The 17,691-nt window shown below is 35.5% G+C and overlaps 1 protein-coding gene across 6 annotated transcripts in view; it reads right to left on the reverse strand.

The window, feature by feature from the left end:
* Positions 1 to 17,691, reverse strand: part of TENM3 (teneurin transmembrane protein 3) — a 1,265,035-nt gene that overhangs the window by 810,126 nt on the left and 437,218 nt on the right. For all 6 annotated transcript variants that reach the window (XM_039388717.1, XM_039388716.1, XM_039388715.1 and 3 more), the window contains exon 6: positions 8,794 to 8,956. The gene's annotated coding sequence lies outside the window, so the exon portion shown is untranslated. The remainder of the gene's footprint in view (positions 1 to 8,793; positions 8,957 to 17,691) is intronic.

Consider the following 17,691-nt stretch of genomic DNA (forward strand, 5'->3'; position numbering starts at 1 on the left):
TTGTGGATTCTGAGAGCATCCCGTTGATTCTTTTCTTGTGGTCTTCTTGATTATGAGAGTCTCAGTCTTGCCAAAGTGATGGTTCCAGTCTGGATCTGCTGAGGGAAGCCCAGAGTGGTGAGGGAAAAGGCCTAGGTGGTGAAAGAAGAATTCTGTGCTGGTAAGGAAAATCCCATGTGTTGAGGGAAGGGAGCCTTGTTGAACTTCATGAAGTTTCCATCAACCCACCTCTCAAGCCTGTCAAGGTCCCTCTGATGGTATCCTTTCCCTCCAGCATGTCGACTGCACACAGCTTGGTGTTGGCAGACTTGCTGAGGGTGCGCTGAATACCATAGTCCATGTCACCGACATAGACATTGAACAGCGTCGATCCGAACACTCACACCCCTGAGGATTGCCACTTGTCACTGGTTTCCACTTGGAAACTGAGCCATTGACCACAATTCTTTGAGTGCAGACATTCAGTCAACTTTTTATCCACTGAGTGGTCTATTCGTCAAATCCATATCAATTTAGAGTCAAGGATGTTGTGTGGGACAGTGTCAAACACTTTGCACAGGTCCAGGTAGATGACATCTGTTGCCCTTCCCTTGTTCACCACTACTGTAACCCTGTGGCACTATACCTGATGAGAAACTTGTTTAAACATGTCTTAAAATGGCTCTTTGTGGTCCCTTTGCAAACACGTGTTTCTTCTTCCCAACACCCCCCACAGCAACTGTTATCTCCCATGCAGGAGTGTCCTGGGAAAGGTGTCCCGAGGTGTCCCATTGGTCCTTTGTTAAACCCCTTCCTATTGGCTGTTGACCCTTTACCTGATGGTTTTTTCTGTGTGACCCTGAACTCGTGATTGGTTCCCCTTTGACCCTCCTAAAAGCCTTATAAACCCCTTCCCAACAATAAACTCTCTCTTGCCTCCTCTCCACGCCCGGTGTGCTGTCTCTGTGCCTGCCATGGAGCCACGTGGGTGGTGGGGGGAGGGGAGGGCACCTCTCCCCTCCAGGCTCGGGGCCTGAAAAACCCTGTTTCTGGAGTCCCCCTTCCCCGTCCCACAAGACGTCGGAAATGGTTCTTCAGACGGAGAAGGAACTAGAGCTGGGCTCCCCCACGTCGTGGATGGGGAAAGGGAAACCCATATAACCCCATCTTAGAAGACCACTAAATTTGTCAGGCATGATTTGCCTTTAATGAAGGCATGTTGGTTGTCACCTATCATCTCACTTTCTATGTGCTTTAGTACATTATCCTCTAGTACAGAAATATATCCACTTCATTTGCATAACTCACTTGATTAACTTTTGCTCCAGAAACACTACCAGGTTGCTGCGTTGCACCTACACAATCATGCACTTGGCCCTGAAGACAGAATTTGCTTCCTGTTGTGTCTGTCTGAATTTGCCTTTATTCCGGCCCACAGAATCTGTGCAGACACACATAAACTAGACTGTATTGTAGATAAGAGAAATATACCACCAGCAGAATGCAGAATTTGATTGAAGGCAAATCAGATTTCCAGATATGCTTAAATTCATGTTTTAAATTAGTGAAGAAGAAATTTGTTGGCATATATTGCTGTGGACACATAAGGGAAGAAGACCTTTGTGATTTAGTCCATTATATCTGCAAGTGCTAATGTTGCCTTAGCATATATTGTATTCAGTTCCTGAGCTGGCACTGGAAAATGTGGTAACTCAACTGTGTATAGTGTAACAGAGACAGAGATGAATAAAACTGTAAACCATGAAAACTCTGAAAGTGGCTGAAGTGAGACACTAAAAGAAGAATATTATTGTTTTAAACTATCTTCATTTCTGGTGTCTGCTTTAGACTTCTTGAATATTTAGCTGTGCAAGAAACTCATTAATGTACATCTAGCTGGCTGGCAAACCTTCAGTTTGGTTGCTGGTTGCTGTCAGTTGGTCACAGCTCACTGATGATTCAAAAGTCTAAGTGCAAACTGATGCTCTATTCATTTCAGTTTTACAGTAATGCTATGGCTATGTCAATCAGAAGTTTTCAGGAACAAAACCAAGAAACTGGTAATGAAAAAAAAATCTCCTTGGCCTTAAAGTCTTCATTTTTACCTAGTAATTGCATTCTATCTGTTTGTATATTTTCAGTATTTTGATATGGCTTCCTAGCATATGTTCAAAATCAGAGGATATTATTTAAACTAAAGAGTCACAGGAGTTACTTCACAGTAAATCTGACTATTGCCAATCCACTTTGATAAAATGCATGTAAAGTTTCTGCAACTGAGCCTTATATAGTCAAGGGTCCAGAATGTCTTTTAAACCTACTTTTGCAAAGCAAACAGAAAAGCATGCATAGAAGAACTGTATACTTGACAAAAAGAGATAGAGTACTGAAGAAGAAATCCTGCCCCTAAATGAATGATTCATGTCCCTGACATGAATCATAACCCTGACATGAATCTCTGGATTCATGTGATGCAAAGTATACTGTAGGATATAGAAGATATCTTTTTTTCCTTACTAGTTGAAATTAAAAAAAAAAGGAAAAAGAGAAAAAGAGAAGAAGAGAAAAGAGAAAGGGAAAGAGCAAAAAGAAAAGAGAAAGGGAAAGAAAGAGAAAGAGAAAGAGAATGAGAAAGAAAGAGAAAGGGAAAGAAAGAGAAAGAGAATGAGAAAGAAAGAGAAAGAGATAAAAGAAAAAGAAAATAAAAAGAAAAAGAAAAAGAAAAAGAAAAAATATTTCCTTCCAAAGGCTTGTATCTGTAACATGTAAAACCAAATAAAATCCTAATTCTATTTTATGTGAGTTTTAGGTAACTTTTTTTAAGTCAACGTATTCTTTGTTACAAGAAATCAATGTCTTAAGTTGAAAGGTGTTTTTCCAACGACTATTCAGTAAAAAATGCAGCAGTAGTCCTTAAAACTGAGACCAGGGCTTCTCCTTTCTTCTCCATGGAGACTATACTAACCACAAGGCTGCAGTTGTACTTCTTCTGATCCTTCTATTCCCTTTCATTTTCCAAAGTTTCTCAACATTAGTGATGAATACAGGAGACTTCTCTAAGAATGGTGTCTAGTCTGTGTGTCTAGGTGGAACTTGTTCAGAAGCTCAATTCCCTTATGAGCCTCATGATGGGAAGGCCTATGTCTGCCACCAGAGGCACACAGGTATGTGCAAGGACCAGAATTCTAAGGTTATGAATGGCAAGTGAGCCAAAGCTTAAGTTTAGCTATGAATATGGGCATCCTTAACCTTGTGAATGTTCTCACAGTTACTCTACTTCTAGTCAGTTGCAACTCCTGCTCTGACAAAGACACCTCTTTTTACTCTTTGTAGCCGAAGAACATGAGATTTGTGACACATTTCTTATCCCCACACTTTCTCCTGACCAGTAGGCCCGACTCCTTTTAGTGTCTTATGCTGAAACTTGTTGCTTAGTTCACAGCACAGAATACAGAACTGGGTGCCAGTCCAAGCACCAGATATTTGAAATCTAAGTGATGTCGTCATTCTCTGTGGTACTCATACACGAGTCCCTTATTACAGTCATCATAAAATGACAAAATTCAGAGTTTGATAATTCCAAACCTTTAGTTAAAAATGCATCTAATCTGAAACAAAATTAAAATCAGAATCAAATTTCTTACAGACATAAAATAGAAAGCAAAGAAAGAGAAACAAAAAATAGAAAGCATATTTATGAAATATCTTTTCTTCCCTCCCCTTGCAGCAAGATATCTGAATAACAACAACTTTATTTCAACTTTGCTGTGTAACTCTAAGCAAGTAACAAGAGTATATGCATATTAACTTCAACCTGGATGTTTGAATAGTAGATCAGACAGCTACGGAATTACCCAAGAGTATTACCACATGAATACCTTGTGCTTCCTAAATGCTGTCACTCAGAAGGCTTCTGGCATCTCTTCTGAGCCCTCTCATTTACTTCCTTTACACAGCAGCTTTCATAGAGGAAATAGCACCACCATTCATATTCTAAAGCTTTTCTTGTATTCTAACAAATCATATAATCAAAATTATATTTCCTTTAGGAAAGGAATAATTTATCTTCATGATTTGTATATGTGCATATAATAGTTTTTTATTTGTTGCAATGTGCTAAAGTTATTTTAATAGCACATCTGATGAATCACTGACGTGTTATTCAAGTATTTACCAGCATTTTTGTGATTTCTATATGAATATTTTGATGACTCTGAATTATTTATTAATGTCTTTCCATTTTGAACATTTCATGTAAACCCTAAGATTATCTCAATTGGTCAAAGCATGGTGCTAAAAACACAAAGGTTGCTGATCGTATGGGCCATTCACCTATTGAGATTTGGATTCGAAGATCCTTGTGGGTCCCTTCCAGCTCAGAATACTCTGTGAAATCTGTGAAATGCTAAACAATCACTGACTAGTCTTCTCTATTCTTATTGGTTAATAAGATTTACACATGAGCAGTTGGGATGATCTAGCTAAATAATCACTATAAAATCTCAAGTTAACATTGGTAATTCACTTTAATACATTTTCTAAGCTAAAAACTTTGGGCAGGAAGAATTGTTTTGCAATTGGAACAAACAAAAGATCCAAAATGGAATTAAAAATCATAGTCTAGTTCATGAAAATCTGCTGTTTAGTTAAAAAACCCCAACATTTTGTCAGAGACTGATAATGGTTAATGGCTTAAACATTGTTAAGATCACCAAAAGCAAACTGCAAAGAAATAGCTGCTCATATATGGAAGCCCACCCCTCCCTGAATATGCCTACTGATTTGGACTGTGAAGGGACCTTGAGATAAGATAAGGTGGTACTGTTGTCTGACTATCCCAGGTGCAGAAGAGCATGCATACCTGAAGCTATAAACTGGGTTTCCAGGTAAGGGAAGAGGCTGATAAGAGGAAAATCTTATGAGATGAGATAGTCCTCTTATCATGCCAGGATGACTTAGCTGTGAAAACCCCTCCAGGGAGCACAGAGGACATTCATACCTAGCCTGAGCTATTCATGTCAGGTGATTGACCATAATGGGCCATGATTGATTCAACTACACTGACAGCTGCAACATGTCAGAAGGTGCCAAAGACTCATGAAATGTCTCGTGATCCAGTATTACATAATTCAAGGGTGGTCTTTTCACCTAGCTTCTGCATAATATAAACCCCATGAAGAAAAGGAGTCTCTTCCCCCACCACTTGAGAGATACAACCACTGGGAAGACCAGAAGACAACCAAACAGGACGTTGAAATCTATGGAGTGGTGATATCTTTTTTTCTACTTAATCTGTTTTTCTGTCACTCTCTCTCCCCATCTCTGTCTTTTCCCTGTCTCTCTCTCCTTCCTTGAACACCTCATTTACTTTTCGATAAAATCTATACTATTGACTTTGGCAAATGGTCTTGTTTGCAACTTAATTCAGGCAGAGGCATCTCTAATAATTTTAATAATCAAATTGTAACACATTTGTGGAAAGTTTGTTTTTTTTTTTTAATTGAGTTGCCTCTTACTCCTAATGGCAGCATGGGGATTCCAGCTACTTCTTATCTCTTTTAATGCCTACATATTTTAGCCTTACCCAAGATGTGTCCTATCTCTTTCCAGCTGGGTGATTGTCAAGAGTTAAGTAAATCAGAGAAAAAAAGTTTTACAGATAATTAAGACCCTATGAGTTTCAAGGATGGAGATCCAAATTAATATCCCCGGGGAGAGGAACGTGGATAGGAGGTGGCTGGGCTACTCAGCATTCAGGGAGGTGCAGAGTAAGCACAGCTCTGTTGTTTCTCGGGCAAAGAGGGTAATAAGAGGAATAGGGAAATCAGGGTTGCAGTTGAAATTGGTGACCTTAGAGTACAAAGAAAAAAAGATTTCTAAAGGAAAGCTGGGTTTATTAGTTCCAGCTCCTTAAGCATCATGTTTCTACTAGCTGGCAGTTTGTGACTTTTCTATGATTCAAGTTTCGTCAGATTCCTAAGAGTTTAGACACAAGCAAAATAAAAATTAAGAAAAATCATAAAGATTCAAAGAAAAATGTACGTTCTTTTACAGTTAAGTCCTTTACTTAGAGGAGATCAACACTATTTAAGACTAATGATAGTTTATACTTCTGAAAGTTAATGCAGTGTGCAAAATCAACTGATATCTGAACTGCGTTGCAAGGAAGTGTCCTCATAAAGCTTCATATTTGGTTCAGAGCTACAGGTTTCAAAAGGGTAAACTTGCCTTTAAAAGTTCTGTGTTAGAGCTTAGGCCAAATTTTTCTACCAAACTCCTTATACATAGTTGAGGATTTAAGAAAAACAGTAAAGTAATCAGAGGTGGATTAATCCCACCTGACACAAACCCAAGAATGTATTTAATCTTCTTCTTGTAAAGGGAGTATTTTTAAGTATATCTATGCGATATTTAATACACTTATTTACCAATTTACAACTCTCAATTTTATTGAATTAAGCCCTCTCACCCTTTGCAAAATGTCAAATTTGAACAAAATATCAAATATGTGCAAAATGCACTAGGGACAGCATATTACTGGATCTAGAACCATCTGGTAGATCACACTGAAGTACATGGTGGTATGAAAGAAATTAAACCAGGAAAAAATAATATCACAAATTATTAGCATGCTTGTTCATTTCTTTCTAATTACTAATGTGGATGTAGCCAAGAGTAAAAAAGCCACCTTTTTTTGTCTAACAAATACGCACCAAGAAACAGTACTGACTGTATTTGATCCCCTCTGATCAGATCCTAACTTCTAGAAAGCTACTGCACTCTTAGTGAGGATAAAGCAGTTGCTGTGTTCCCAACAGAACTTATGATCACCCAATTAACTGTTACTGGTATACCAGCTGCTCTTGCAAGATTTCAAAAAGTGTCATTCATACTTAATGAATTGTGAATCGTATGCCTTTACTTGGAATCTTGCATGAGATGAAGAAAATCTGAGTCTTTAATTGTTGGACTGTGTATAGTTCTGTCCTATGCATTTTAAAGGAAAGCAGCTATGTATGCAAAATATCATAATACGATCAAACAGCAAGTTATTTCATAAAGCTTCTATAAATCTATGGAGAGTCCTCTAAGGACATAAAAAATGAGCTGACAGACAAATTTAGAATGAAAACTTGGTTAAAGAAGACCTTTCTCAAAAGATGAATGCTTTGAAACTCTAACCTCCACTCATTTTTTAAATGGTGTGCAACATTACTATCATACGTCACCACACTAAATGTTATAGTATGTGCTATAGGTATCGTGATGTTACTAGACGAAAAGCTGTAGAAAATGTATTCATGCAATGCATTTTTTTTAAGCTGTTATTACAATGATTTCATACCAGACTGAAGACTTATTTCACTTCTAAGAGATTCACACAAATCCTCAAAACTAAGCCTGATACTGATTTACCTGCATATCCAAATGCTACACCCCAAAGTAGTAAGAAGCCCCAACACCATCACGTAGTTTATGCAGAGACAAAGCAAGAACATTGATAGAACATAGAAATTTATGCAATTCTACTAAATTCTTTCTGTGTTCCTTCTCTTCTCCACTCTGTCCCGATTACTAGCAGTCAAGGAAATCAATGACAATCCTAACATACAGCTGAGGAACTTGTAAATAGCACCACTGCTCACTTTTTAAGCAGTGAGATAGATACAGAAGATACACCAGCCTTTCCTTTCCCTGGAAGCATTCCATTGACGAGAAGACATTATTTTATTAGGCTGGTGCCATGATAACGCTCCTATTAATATTTCTTTTGAAGAAGCTCTGGTCCTTTAAACTGACATACTTCAAGTACACATATGGTTAAGAAAAAAAATTAAAAAAATCAAATATTACTTATCATATAGTCATAAATGATACATCACAGTTCTCTGACTGTAGTCTGGATAGAAGATAATTGCAATAACGTAGTTAATACTGAAAGGCAGCTATCTAAGTGACTCTTTATATCAGTGTCTTAGTTTTAATACATATAATCCTTAAAGAATTTCCAGTCTTAGATCCTGCACATATTTACAGCTTCCAAATTGTTCCAAGCCAGGTTAAATATTTTTTGTATCTGAGCATGTACTTTATAAAGTTGTGTGTTACGATACCATAAATATTCCTGAGCCACGGGTGGCTATTTCACTATCTGGTTTCAACACTGAAAATCTGTTAAGCCATACTGGATCTCTCAAGCAGGATAAATCTGCTGAGATAGCCTCAAATGACCTGAAAACATTTTCAGTACTCAACTATGTAATTTAGACAGCCTTATGGAACAACTACAGTTACGACATCATTCCTGGACTGCCCTGTAGGTATCAGAATTTCTGCAGTGATGTGATTTCACTGTAGGTATACTTCCTAAACCAGAAGGTTCCCAGAACAAAGCCTGAAGCTATCTTCCTTAATTCCTACACTTGGGAAAGTTTCATCTTGCCATATTTGGGGTGTTATGATAAATTTATACCATTCCAGACTATTTAGCCATCAGAAAGTAACGGGATGAGAGGACTGATTCCTGTTTGCTGTCAGGAAGTACTTCTCTGTAAAAGAGTATCTTGAAAGACTGGTTCTTATAGTTTGAAGAGATAGCACATGGTAGTGTTCTATAAATGCTTATAAGTCTAGAGAAATAAGTGTCATTAAATATCTCAACTTATTATTAAAAAACCCCAAACAATTACAACCAACACCTGCATATGTGGGGGTTTTTATACTTTGAAAAACTGGAAATCTTTCAGGTCAACAAAATTTTATGAAACAAGTTGCTTTGGGCTAAGGAACTGCTTTTCCCATGTGGTCACTCACCAATATTTATGAGGGAAGGTCACTTGGAATGCCACCAGCAGATGAAAAAACAAGAAAGAAAGAAGGTTTTTCTGTCTTCACTGAGCTGGCTGATTTTGCCAAAATGATAACCGACATTGACATTACACAAGGGAAAGGTTGTAGTCTCACAGTTGCAGCTCGGCTGCAGAAACAAAACAAAAACAGAAATAAAAACATATGTGTATACTTTTCAAATAAATGCAGTGCCAAAGCATTAAAACTCTGATCTCTGGAATATAAATAATGCTTTAATCTTGGCTTTGAAATAGTTATCTCAAATCTACTTTAAAAAAGACCCCTAAGAAATCAAATGTTCTTCTGTAAAATTAATCAATCACTTTGAGGATTTAGTGGAAAGTAATGGCCATAAACATCTTATGTGCTCAGCTGGTGGTAGAAAGCAGACCAAAACTACAATTCTGATAAAAATAAGGAAAAGCTGAGATTTGAAGTGAAGATTGCATGCAGAATACATGACAGAGAATGACAGGAAATTTTATAGGTGAACATGGCTATAGCTGAACATGGCCTACAGAAAATTTAAGGGAAAATTGAAGGATTAATGAGAGATTCTTATTTATTTATTTATTTATTTATTTAATTTTCCTAGCATCTGTGTGAATTATTACCTATACGTCTGGTACGTCCTAAAAGAAAAAACTGTGATGAATAAATAAACAGCTCTAGAAATCTTCAATAGGGTCCTTTACCTTGCAGGGAATATTATCATTGGCTTTTGATACAATTTCTGCTGCAGGGAAAGACTTTCAAAGCTCAGAATGCTGAAGTATTGCCAGGCGCTCAAAGACCCCCTGCTGTGCGCGTCAAACTAAGAAATCTCTCTGAACTTGTCGAATTAAAAGTCATCTCTCTCTCTCTGCAACCCCTGCATGAGCTGTGAAGCTCTGTCCTCATTTTTTTTAGGCCTTCCATGATAAACAAATGGAGCCTGAAGCATCTTTATTCTTTTCAGGCACATAATTAAAATTCTTTTAAAAATGTAATTGAAGGCAATGAATTTCAAAAGGAGGTTCTAGTTAACAACGAGGTTGGAACAGTTTCAGTAGGCCATGCTGCTTTATCATTCAATTTGTTTCAAAGGTGAAAGCAAAACAGCTTGTTATGATCCTGGGTGTCTTTTTTTTTTTTTTTTTTTTTTTTTTTGTTTGTACATCAAGAGGTTGCTCCAAACTTAAATATCTCAGCAGGATTTATGCTTTCTGGAATGTCATAAGACTTAATTACTGAAAGAGCAAAGAGGAGTATATTATTAAAATATGAACAAAGCAGAAAGTATTCTTGGTTTCTCAAAATCATTATTTATACATCCCCTAAAAATTAAAGAATATACTTATTGAAGAATTTGCATCTTTTTGGCTACCCTCTTTCATTCATCCAAATAATTGTAAATATTCTCAACCTTACAGTTTTCAAAAATCTGAAAATTAATAGAATGCTAATTTTCTGTGATGACTACTGCTGCAAAACACTGTAAGGTATTTTTGATGTTGCCAAGAAAAGAGCAAGTGTTGATACAATCAATGATTTCAAATTAATGTAAAAGGAATGAAAAACTGTTTCATTGGATTTGAACTACAGGTATTATCACACAAAACTAAGTCAAAAGTAGTAGGAGACAGAACAGCTTTCCAGAAAGTTGTCTGTAAGGTGACTTCCTAGAGAGCTCAAAATCTAAACCAAACTTTTTTGAATATCTGTTTTAGGGTGTTTTTCAGTATCCCTCTGTGTTGAAAGCAAAAATCTTCAGTTTTCACCTGTTTTTTTTTCCATGCTGTGTTTTTAAAACTGTTACTTCTGGCTATAAATGACCATATGAAATGTATTTTTTTTAGAGTTTTTCCCTAAAGAGACTAGGCATTGAGATGTTTGAAGGAAAATTATTTACAATCCTTAAAGATTAAAAAAAAAAAAAAAAAGAAAGGTGCAGCAAGGCAGCACTACTCCCACAACTTCTGGCTAGTACTCTGCCTCTGATAGTTATAATGCCTCTGGGAGACCTGAGATAACACAGCTAACATAGCTGCTTTTCATCCTTGGAAGGGGAAGCACACTATGTGTTCTGTATGGGTCAACAACTGTTCTGTCTGGTAATGGTAGAAAAAGGATCGAGTTAGCTCCACTGAAAAAGGCAATGGCAAAGCAGATCTAGCAGGAGCAAACTAGGTCTTTGACTACACTACCAAGGAATATCTCTGCAAATCAGATGTTATTTCTTTCTAGTTTTGTGGGTTTTTTTGTGCCTTTTTTTTGTTTGTTTGTTTTGTCTTTTGTTTGTTTGTTTTTGTTTTTGTTTTGGTGGTTGTTTTTTTTAATTAAAAACTTGTACAGCATAGGGCACAACCCATTCCAAAGGTCATGCTTAACAGGCAATACAGAGAACAATGCAACAAGGTTGACCCTCACTGTTTTCTGCAATTGTCTCGCAAGACATTAGCAGGTTTGAAACACCCACATGCCTTTATCTCACACCCAGAATATGCAGCGCACAACTTTCACACATCGCACAGAGCCTGCCTATTATGCTGCAATCTGGACAAAATTCTTAAAAAGTAATGATCATATCTTAGATCCAGCAGGACACCATACTGGCACAAGAGCAGTGTGACCAAAGGCTACATCGTATCTTTCTACCTGTGAGTTTTTTATATCGGTAAACATGAACTATTACAACCAACCAAAGAATAAGGCAGTCCCTACTATGCCTTCTGTATCCTTGTGTCTTTGTTGGGAAAAAGTGAACTCTTCTTAACCTTGCCTTCAGAAAGAATTTTGACAGTGTATTTATCATCTTTAATTGTGTACAGTATCTCAATCTGCCATGAAATCAACAGAAAGTATAGGTGTAATCAACAAGAAACATGAATCAACAAAAACCATTAAATAAAACAAATGTAGGCAAATTAGTATTTTCAAATTTCATTTCTGTTATAAAACTGGATTAATGAAAGCACCGTGATTATAAAAAGTAACTCATCTTCCACCACAATTTCCTCGGTAGAACGTGAAGGACATTAGACAAAAAAATGCCAAACCAAACCTGTAACAAAGAGACAGTATCTGACATTTTAAGAAAGGCCCAGCATGAGTATTTAATGTCTGTTTGCAAAGTGAGTAAAGGCTTCTTTAAGTTCACTGAGTACTCACTGTAAATTTTAGGGAAGATCACTAGCTTAGAAAAAAGAGACTACTGAAATATGAGTCACATCCATGAACAAAAGTGATCAAAGTCTGCTTGGCTGCTAGAGTGTCTTAAGTTTATTCCATTGCAGTACACATAATACTTGATTGAAAGGTGTGTGGATATAAGGTACCCAGGTCTCTCTACTGTCACTGCATCTGAAATTCTCATTTGTTACGTCTGACTTTCTTTATTGATTTCTTTTTCCTAAGAAGCAGAAGCTGAAATAATTTTTATAATATTTGGGAATCAAATGTTTTTAATATTTAAAATACATTAAATTTAATGTACAATAAATTAATCTTAATTCTCCTCCAAGTTAAAATTATTTTAAGAGCTGTGATGAATTCAAAATTATCCAGACTTTGTTCCCACTCATACGTTGATAGTATGACACTGACATTATGCAGTCATATCGTACATTCTTACATATCTTGAAGATCTGAGACACCTTTTTCAGTGGAGAAAAAAATACTTTTTACGTCATTGCCAAATAAGACATTAATGCAAATAATTTATTTCTTCAAATGACACCTGATGCTTATAAACACCTACCTCTTATACACCATAAAATGAATATCTAATAATAATAATTAATTATTAACTTAGGTAGAAAATTAGGATACACATGGCAAAAGTTTCCTAGAAACAGTTTTGATCCAGTAGTTCAATGTTCTGTAGATAAAACTACTTATTGCCTTGATAATTTGGTATGAGGCACTGCTATTTCAGAAGATGGCAGAAGAGGGAGTAAGTGAATATAAACCCGATTATGACTTCAATGGGAAGTGTAAGAGCAAGAATATTTCAGCTGCTCTCTCTCTTCTCCAAAATAGCTTGATTTCCTAAGACAATTTTCCAAACACTGTAAAAAGTTAGCCTGCATCAGAATTTAAAGTCTTCGAAGATTGTTATGCTCCTCTGTATTATTCCTGTGTCTTGATTATTTAGATTCATACAGATTTGTGGCTTTTCGACTGTACTGTTAGATCATATATTCTGAAATTATAACAAAACATAATTTTATATCATTGATTTAAAGCAGAGATTAAAACAGAACAGTAAGGAATTCCTCAGGGAAATTTGCTATCAAATCACAAGCTGTATAGATGCAAATAAAAATACTAAAAATACAAGCTTAACCTTAAAAACAGGTTCAATCCCTCACATCAGTACTGATTTGAGTGTTCCATATGAGGTAGTAATCACAAAATAACTCAAAAAATTTCAAGAAATATTTTACTTTACATTTTCTATCTCCCATGTATGCAGGCAACATGATGGTCTCCCCAAAAATATTAAATATTAGACATTATCTGAAATACTTGAAAAATAAAATTACCATATATTTTGCATGATATATTAGTAGATGGTAATGAAAAAAATAGATAATCAATAAAATAGACCCTAGATTATATTATCATGCCCTTAATCCAGTGACTAGGTTCAAGGTTTTCGAAAAAAGTTTAGAGCAAGAAAGGAAAAAAAAAATACTGCTTTTCTGAAAGTTCTGTCTGCATATAAAATTGCAGTATTGAAAGTAACTAGTAAGGATATGAAGGAAAAGTTTGAATGAAATATTTCTGATGATTTTATAGATGATCCACTAAGCAAGCATTTCATCAGAAGCAGGTATGTATTATAGAATGTAGAAAGTCTGGTGCTGTTTTTGCCACAAGAGCAAAGACAGAACTGATAACACTTCTCAGAAAAATGTAAGTCTGTGTCAAAAATCGTGATATATTTAGTGCTTTCTTTGGTTCGACATTCTCTTATGAATATCCATTCCCTATCAGTTGTGTAGAGCTCTGTGGCCCTAATTCCCTCTATTCCTAAATTTCTTTGCTCCATATTTTGTTAGAATCCACGTATTCTACAATACTAAGTCTTATCCTGTGCTATTGCAAAAAAGTAACAGCTGTCAGACACTTGAAGAGTTTTGACAACAACTAACACTTCTGTTTAGCCAAAAGTGTATCATTTCAGTGACGTGAATGGTACTTTTTGGATGACAAAGCTGAGTAGCCTGACAGATAAGTCTCTCATTTATTTTTCAGGAATAAGGGAAGAAAATCTACTTAGCTAACAAATAATCATCAGCTCTTAATAATGTTTGATGATAGGATTATTTATTATACTAAAAATTTCAATCTGGTGGGACAGAAACCCTTCAAAATAGTTAGGGAAAAACAAGGAACGTGGAGCAGCTGTAGTGTACCTAAGAGACTGAGAACGGGATAGAATGGACCCACTTCATTTTACCTGCAGAATTTTCATGTATTGCCTGCGCAAGGCCAAATAAATGCAGTCATCTAACAGGGAAGCTGAAAACTACTCTGTTTATATAAATGTTCTTTAAATGGTAAAAATCAATTGTAAAAGATTCCTGCACACTGAGTCTCCACAGTGCTATTCATTTTCATATTCACAATACAGCAAAATGGGAAAACAACTTACAGAGAATGAATATACAGATACATCAAATATATTTTTGTATTTGTTCTCTTTAAAATATATTAATAACCGCTGGTGTTTTTAAAGGAAGTTCATGAGTGCAGTATCTTTTCCCGTGGATATATTCTGCTACTTTTGCAGTCAACTGAGAAGTTCCTTGAAACAAATTACTCTGGCAAATTTGCCTTTTTCCAGTTCAGAGTAAGCCACTGATGGCAAAGGGGATCTGTCAAATTCAGTGCGGAGGAAACTGACAGAAGAGAAAACTGACATAGTTATGACAGGCAAACACTTTATACCAACAAGAACTTTATGTTGTTGATCATTGCATACTCTTAGAATGCCTTGTTACATGTTCATGTAAATAGGAACACAATAAAAAGGTTGAATTCTGAAGTATCTTTTCAGAGGAGGAAATTAAGACAAGGAAATTATGGAGAAAATTAAACACTTTTTAAAATTATCCCATTTTATACTGCAATGCTAATATTTGTAGTGAAAGATACATTAGCAGAAAGAATTACTGTATGTATTAAATTAAAGCATGTAATATTTTATGTTAGAACTCAGAATTATGTGAAGTTCTTAAGTTTCAATCATTTGATAAAATGCATAAAAATCATTCGATAAAATAGAGTGCTTTCAGTGATATAGTTTTTTTATAGCAGGTCGTTGTGATTTCTAATTTTACAGAAGTTAGATATCAGTTCCTAAAACCCAGTCTTTTCACACATAATCTGGAGTTGCTTCACTGTAACTATTCTAATTTCTTGAAATCCAAGGGTCACTAATTTAGCAAATGCCAGATGTTTAGAAACTACCTCAAAAAACCATATTAGCCCAGGAGAATCAACAAAGAATAAAATTCGTATGTTCTAATCTTGAACTTACTGCATAGTGCATTTATAAATATATTTTGCTTTAAGGATTGGATGTTTAATACATTAGATCTTTTGAACTCATCTACTAGATGCATAAAATATATATTGATAATATTATCTCCTGTAAAATTAGGCTTCTTAAAATTTGTTTCTTTTATTGCTTAGTATATTTCTTCTATTCTCAAACCAATATCTTCATATTTGAGTGTAAGAATATTTTTTGGATTTAAATCAGTTTAAAGTTTTACTTCGGAAATAAACATAAAGCAGAACTTTGTATCTGCTCATAAAAATGCTGTAAGTTCATTATGTTGTCTAGGGGCTTAGGTGATAGAACAGATTTTAATGCAAATAAACTGCTTAGCCACTATGAACATTAGACTGGCTGCAGTTTGGGTGGATTAGTTACAAGCACAAGTTGAAATGAATCACAGCACATAGTAAATATATTTTTGTTTAGAATATTTCCACAAAATAATTTGCTCAGGTTTATAACACAGTAGAGATGCTCACTGGCACTCTTTTGGCATTCATTTTGTTTTCATTTCAGTTTGCCATTTTGTTTTAGGTACACATATGCCCAATTTTATGGCAGCATATAATTTATCAACATACTATAACCGTAATATGCTTGTCATAACTCCATGTTGTGTTCTATGTGACAATTGGAAAACAAACATCATACAGAGTGAGGCTTTTAGTCAAAATTTTCTTTCTAAGGCTTGGAAAGAGTTCTGTGATCCATGATGAATGGAAGAGTATAGAGTGGATGTTATATAGAGCCTTTTGGACTTGGTGTGCATTGCACAGGTAGCAACTAGTGTGGAGACTAGCCTTCAGCCTCAACTTACCTTCCTGCCACACACTCCTGTGGTTTGCATACGGTTGTTTTTCAAACTCCACTCCTTCAAAACATTTTTCATTCTAGCAATTGTACAAAACCTGAAATAACTTTCTAAATAAAACATTAAATACTTTATTATTACAAACTAGAGTACTAATTTTTGTTTTTCTAAAGTCAAAAGGTGTAGAAGGGATCATGGAACAGAAACATTAATAAGCTCCTTGTCTGAACAGTAATTCAGTAGTTTCTGCCTCCATAACTGCAATTTATTATGAAACCTGATGTAATTTTATTTATGGAACTGGGATAAAACTGGAAGAAAAAAGATCTCAGCAAATACTGAAGTAAAGAAGATTTAAAGATGTGGTAAAAGGAAAAAAAAAAAGGAAATTTTTATAAACTGTGATGACAATCTGATACATATTAAGTAAGCTAAATAGTTTTATTTTTAAACCAGAAATGTGATAGATTTGATACTGGTTTCAGAGAAAGTTAAGCTGAAGATGGGAGTGCAGAGAAGAACGATGATATAGAGAAGAATCCGGCTGAGTCTGAAGGAAGATTTCTAATGGAGCTCTTTAAATGAGGTGGATCTTGTGTAAAACCTCAATGAGTCAAGTAGAATATAGTGTATCAGTGAAGGTTGCTCACACCATTTCTTTATCTTCAACAGATAAAAAGAGTGGAAGTTCTTACAGAAAGAGCTTCATGGGTTTGTCAACTACATTAACAGAACATAACATAATGAAATCAAATGTAAACACGCAAAATTCAGAGTATGCACTTAGGAATTAACTAAGACTGTGTGCATTAAATGCTGTGTTTATGAATCAAAAAGGCTGAAAATGTTTAATCTGTTTAGCCTTCCCAAATGTAGTCTGAAAGGGAATATGAGGTAAAAAAAAGTGGTGGAAGAAAGTTTAAGTTCAAGACACGAGAATAAATGTGTGTAACTGGCAATAAATAGCAAAGGCTAAGACCCAGACAAAATGCTCCAACCACCAAAACTGATTTATTCTGGAATGTTACTTCATCCTTCAATACTGGAAACAAATCCTAACCAGTGAGATCCACTTACAGAATGTCATTTCCTGGGATAACAGAAACCGATAATTTTGTGATCCTGTCAGGATCTATGCTATTTAGCTTTCTTAGGAAAGAAGACAACAGAAAGAATATATTTAAAGACACTCTGAAAAGACTTATTTTCAAAGGCACCAGACATATTTTTAGGCATGCTTTCTATTTACAGTATTAGGTATGATAAATGCTTCTGCATCAGGTTTCAATCCCTTCGAGAGGCTGATTTAGACTGAGTCATCAATTGCTCTTTTTCTGAGTATTTACACTGTGCTCTTTATAGCCAACAGCATATTTCTTTTGACATTTGTTCTCTTCACTAAGTACCACTTTTTTCCTTGCTACTTCCTGAAATTTACCTAGATTCTGAAATTTTTTACTGATTTTCATGAAGTTGATTGTGTAAGGGGTGGCGTGTG

Source organism: Pipra filicauda, unplaced genomic scaffold (assembly GCF_003945595.2).
Source record: "Pipra filicauda isolate LSUMZ 115617 unplaced genomic scaffold, ASM394559v2 scaffold67_size6003252_pilon, whole genome shotgun sequence".
Taxonomy (NCBI): domain Eukaryota; kingdom Metazoa; phylum Chordata; class Aves; order Passeriformes; family Pipridae; genus Pipra; species Pipra filicauda.